The sequence below is a fragment of the Cupressus sempervirens genome, chromosome 4, assembly GCF_028749045.1.
Source record: "Cupressus sempervirens isolate cs-2001-9-10 chromosome 4, ASM2874904v1, whole genome shotgun sequence".
Lineage (NCBI taxonomy): Eukaryota > Viridiplantae > Streptophyta > Pinopsida > Cupressales > Cupressaceae > Cupressus > Cupressus sempervirens.
The window spans coordinates 455955046-455961045 of NC_143121.1; the positions used below are offsets into that span (position 1 = coordinate 455955046).

General features: G+C 32.4%; 1 pseudogene; it reads left to right on the plus strand.

Annotated features, from left to right (window-relative positions):
* LOC149561949 (chaperone protein ClpB1-like) overlaps nucleotides 1-1809 on the plus strand; it is a 40711-nt pseudogene extending 38902 nt beyond the window's left edge.
* Nucleotides 1810-6000: the final 4191 nt, after the last annotated feature.

A 6000-nucleotide genomic window follows, 5' to 3' on the forward strand; every position in this document is an offset into this window, starting at 1 on the left:
AGTACAAAAATAATAATATGTTACTTAAAAAACCACTAAAAATTGTATATATGTGACTAAAATCAGTCAAGTGACTAATAGTAGTTAATATCCAGTCATTTATAACACTACTAGATATACTACTAAGCAATTTTAGTCACTGATTTTGATCTATGACTAAAATATACTACTAAATATACTATACTTAGTAGTATATTTTAGTCACAGATCAAAATCAGTGACTAAAATCTCTTAGTAGTATATCTAGTAGTGTTATAAATGACTGGATATTAACTACTATTAGTCACTTGACTGATTTTTAGTAGTATATTTTAGGCACAGATCAAAATCAGTGACTGCAATTTCTTAGTAGTATATTTATTAGTGTTATAAATGACTGGATATTAACTACTATTAGTCAATTGACTAATTTAAGTCACTATTTTCAATCATTGATTTAGTCACACATTTAGTCATATAATTAACAGTATATTTAATCACATATTTAGTTGTAAATTTGAAATTTGATTTAGTCACATATTTAGTTTTATATGTAGTGATCTATTTGGTCACATAATTAGTATATTTAGTAGCATATTTAGTAGTATATTTAGTTATAATAGGGCATGATGGAATCAAACCACCATCCTCCTATTTTAAAAGCAACTACTCTTCCATTGAGCTAATACCCTTTGAAGAATAATCATACAATGTGTATAGCATTGTATAAGTACATTTGTAGCATATTTAGTAGTATATTTAGCTATAATAGGTTGTGTATACCATTAGGAGTTCTAGAGCTAGATGACTTGAAGTTGTTGTCAATCCTATCTTTCATTATATCAAGTATTGCAAGGAGTATATTAGAATACGTGCCTTTCTCAGGTCATTTATCTTGCAATATCTGCATAGTCAAGTGTTTGCATTCAAGTACAAGCATTGCTCTTCCACTTAAGTATTACCTTAAATTTTGATGTAACATCACCAAGGTCATGCATCAAACATGTAGTTGCAGTTGCAGATTCTACATCCACCCTTTGACCATGTAGTTACACAAAATAAATGCTTGTTTTTTTAGGAAATAATAGATGAAAAAAATTTATTATAAAGTATTTTTCATTTCAAAATAAAATGGTGACTACTAAGCCCACATGAAATTGCACACAGATAAGGCACATAAGATTTTATTTTTAGGAGTAATAGTAGCCAAAAGGAAGTAAGTAAAAATGTATCAAGAACACTAAAACAATAACTACATATATAGAAAAATTCAAAATTTTCCTTGAAGCCACATCAACAAGCACAAATAAGCATGCAAAGTGTTCCATAGGCATGACTTATATTTCTATTGTTAAAATAAATTATCTTTAGAAACTGGACAGCTAATTCCACCCACATTCTTTGGAGGTGACAACTTGTAAAATTCCATATCAGAGAGGCTAAAGGGGTTTTATACGTTATTTAAAACTTAGTTGCTCTATTTTGTTGGTTAACACAAAGCTCTGTGTAAAAATTCATATCAAAATTTTAAGTACCAAATTACTATCATATTTTACTACTATGGTCCACATGGAACATCATATAAAAGGAAACTCACAGTTGATAATTAAGGTTGAACAAGTTACTTAGGTTGTTGTAGTTGAGGGTGATATTGTTGTTGGGTCTGTCAAAGTTGTGGTTGTTGTTGTGCATTGGATTGCTACATTTGAGGCTATTGTTTTTGTTGGGGTTGCAACAATCGAGGCTTTTGTTGTTGATGAGGTTATTGTAGTTCTAGCCGAGGATGCTATAGTTGCTTTTGTTGCTCAAATTTTTCAGCATGACTACTAGTTGCAAGATAACATAAATTGGAAACCATAAGAATTGTATCATTTTTTTTTTTCAAATGATAGCTTTTAACCTAAAAGTATGGCCTTTACTGAGCAAGTTGCATAATCTAAATGTTTAAGATTAATCACAAACTTTCAACTGAAGCTAACAAATAAATGAATGTTACTTAAAACCTTACTTTCACCTGTCACACTATTATAATAATACGTGTATCCATCTAGAGAAGTATTTCTTGTCCAGACACAAGTCAGCGGTGCTAAACTAGGGGCACTAACTGGTGTGACAACTATAGTAGTCTTGGTTTTAGCAGACACGGAAAGTGCACTAGCGGAGCTAGTTGTCGCAATCCCTTGTGGTCATGTTGAGAATGTCCATGGCTTTATCAATAACATATAACAATGTTAATATTATACCACATTAACAGTCCTAAATAAATCAACAACTAATTTATAGATGCATTACTAACTTGTTGCAATTTAGCTTATTGTGTTGGAGCCTTTTTGGGCTCACAGAAAGCTGAGGTCTTGGTTCATATTAATACCAATTTCAATATTTTGTCATGTAAGGAGGATGGATACAAGTAAGGGTCAACCAAGCTTTGGGATGCAACACTTCAAGATTTTACTGTGATGATAGATGATGATGTTGATAACATTATGGCACCACATGCATCTACCACAACTGAAAAAATATTTCATTTAAATGAACTTGCAATTCTTGTAGTAGAAGAAGATGATGAGAATGTGGATTTTTTGAGAATCCTTATGATTCTAATTGACTGAATTTGAATTGTGAATCTTGAGCCATGACTCTTGATGATCAACATTGAACCATGAACTATCTTTTGATTTTGTAATTTGAATTGCATGGAATATTAAACTTGAGTAATTTACTAATTAGAAATTATGGTTATTTCAATTTGAACTATCAATGGTGAAGTATCATGTAATGGGATGGTTTTTTTTGGTATATTTCTTGCATTTCTTTGCAAACATAAATTATAGATTATATATTACACACACACACACACACATATGGCCACACCCAAATGCATCCAAACCCCTCCCCCCGCACCCAAAAAAAAAAAATTGTGGCATTAGCATCAGAACCAACATCAATAACTTAGGAATGGAGTAGTGCTTAAATAACTTTACCATTCCATGACTAAATTCATATAGCAATATTGTTAGGTAAAAAGTAAATCCATCATAACATCAAAATAAATACCAACAAAAGTAATTGAATAATAGGATGGGTAAAACCATAATAGTACATTTATTAAAAATAACAACCATCTACACAAATGAAAAAATTAAACTCTCTAGATTAATAATAATTCATTTATGTAAAACATATTAGAGTAAGAAAGGTAATTGAAAGTGAAATTGAGAGAAAACTATATGCCCTCATTTAGAACCATTAGACTACTTAGAAAACACAAAAAAATGTATCAGTGTAAGACTCCATATGATAGAAGAATGTGAGAAAAGTATAGGAAGAAAATTATAATAGAGGGTGCATACCGAAGTTTTAATACAACTAGCAGATGAGGGCAATGCCACCTCTATTTGCATGGCTTTCGAGCTAGGGTCCATCCTTACAAATGGTGTTGCATTTTTCATGAATGGATGCTCTAAGAGTTGTGCAGCTATGGGACGATTTGTAGGATTCCTCTGCAAGAAAAGCCTCACAAAACTCTTTCCTTCCTCAGAGAGATTGTTGGGAATTACTGGCAACTCCTTAGTGTTGCCAATTTTAGACATTGCAGCAACCTGTAAAGGAGAAATACAGATTTATAATTATGTGATATACATGCACAAGCATGGGAAAGTAGAGAAATGAAAATATATTGAATTTCATATCAACTGGACTGTGAATTTTAAAATTTGACTAGATGGTTCTAGTGTCACGGAACTAGGCCTATGCCAAAAAGGAGTTGCAAAAGTATATGATTAAAATCTACCATTAAATTTCAAACATTTAACCAAATGCTTTAGTAACCATATGAGCCTAAGGGTTTCAAAATACCAGCTACTCATGAGAAAAATTAACTAAAAGTTAATAAAATCAATTATGCAATTTGTGCCCTAAGAGGAAGTCAACAGTTTTAAAATACATGAATATTCCTCCCTCACTGAAGTAGTGTCAGCAACATTAATTATTAAAGAGTATCAATTATCTTACCCCTTCATACTACTTCCATGGTGGTTTTGCAGTAGCCATTTCCATGACTGTAGAACCTAAGCTCCAAATATCAACTGCTAAGTCATAGCCATTTATGTTTTTAATGACCTAAACCAATAAATAAAATGGCAATTGTTTATATTCCAAGGGTGCATGAAATCAAGAATCCAACTAACAAGGAGACCATTTCTACAAGTAAAGAAAAATTAATACCTCAAAAGCCATCTAGTATGGTGTTCCCCTAAATGATAAAGGACATGAATGTGATGAGATCTAGTGATGCAAAAAATGCATAGGATTAGTGTTGGGTCAAAAGTTAGATGGAAATCTTAGAATTGTTAAAAATTTTCATAAATACAAAATCCATGACACTCGATACAACCCACCAGGTTTCACTCTAGACACCAAGTGGATGAACAACACAACATGTACACTCAATATTTCAATCATGTCTAACAACAACATCTATTTTGACCCTAAAGAAAGCAAGCATTCCCATTTTGCATGAGACTAATCTACCATCACTAAAGCTTGCACAATACAAACATGCAGTAGCATATTCTAAACATATATTTTAAATGATATATCAGAAAATGGTAAGAAAAAAATTCTTTCAAAAAAAGAAATTCTTAAAAATGGTTAGCCCCATGTATTTATGCTTTATTATACAAAACAAATTGTTGTAGATTGCTGATAGAAAACATCAAATCAAACTTGAATATTCCAGGCTAAGTCACCCATACATGAAGTCTGAAAAACTTGGCTTCTTTCAAATAACAACATATTAATTATGTTAAGTGACATAGGACAACATACTAAAGAAAGCAGTTAAAGTTTTGCATTGTAGGAAATTTCAGCCACATATAGCATAGAAAGCCTATAAAACTAGCAGTTATTGTTAATCATCTTTGAAGAGAAAATCTAGTTGATCTAATACATTTAGATGGCTTGGATAAAAATATTTCAAAAGAAAATCCAACTAATTGCAATTTTTTATTATATATTCAATCTTTATTATAAAGTTTATATAATGTAGACAAATAATAAATATAATCAGAAGCTAAAAATCAAATAGATTTTTCATAGCAGACACTATAAGACTTAATAATTATTATTCAACCTTGTAAACTATCATTTTGCATTTTAAGACAAAATAATTGCTTATCATTAAACACTATAGTACAGACTTGTGAAGGCACTCTGGTTAAGAAATTCACAAGTCTAGGGCATGTGATAGGCCCCAAGTCCAACAAACTAACATGAATCACTTCATTGATGTTGCCTTTTATGTGAATATCAATGTCATTGTAATTTTCTCACATGGACAATAGGCCTAGTTCACTGCCCTGAGTTTTTTATTAAGGAAAATAGGCTTTAAAAGGGCCCTGAAACCCTGAACATAGAAAAGAAAGTCACCAGTTTAAACCAAAAAGGCCACCAAGAGCCAGGAAGAAAATATCAATTCCCTAAAACATAAAGCAAGAAAAAGCGAGGGAAGAGTGCCAAAAACCAGAGCAGGCCACCAAAGGCTAGGGCAAATCAACCAATGTCTCTGAGCATCTCCACGACATTGATCTCAAGCTCAGACATCTTTCCTGTCTCCTCCTTTTCCATAGTGTCCTGCTTAGGGGTGGTGGTGTCTTTCTTTCTGGTGCTAGCCCTAGTTCTTTTTTGAACACCTTCCTCTAGCGGCTTGTCTTTCTGATTTATACCTTGTTCCTTCTCCTTGTTGCTTTGAACCTCACCACGATGGATAAGCCTCTTTATGTTATCATGATCCTTGAGGATGTTGAGGTTTTTCTCAGATATGCCCTACAAGGTCTTCACCATATCCAGGGAGGTAGTGTTGAAAGCCTCCAACTTCTTGTCCATGCTGAGTTCATCCTCATTAACCCTATTCCTAAGGGTACAGGTCTCCCTTTCCAACTCACTGAGTCTATCTTTGAGATTGAGGATCTCATGGTAGATCCATTTAGTTGTCTTGTAGTTGTCTACAGTGCTGTTCTT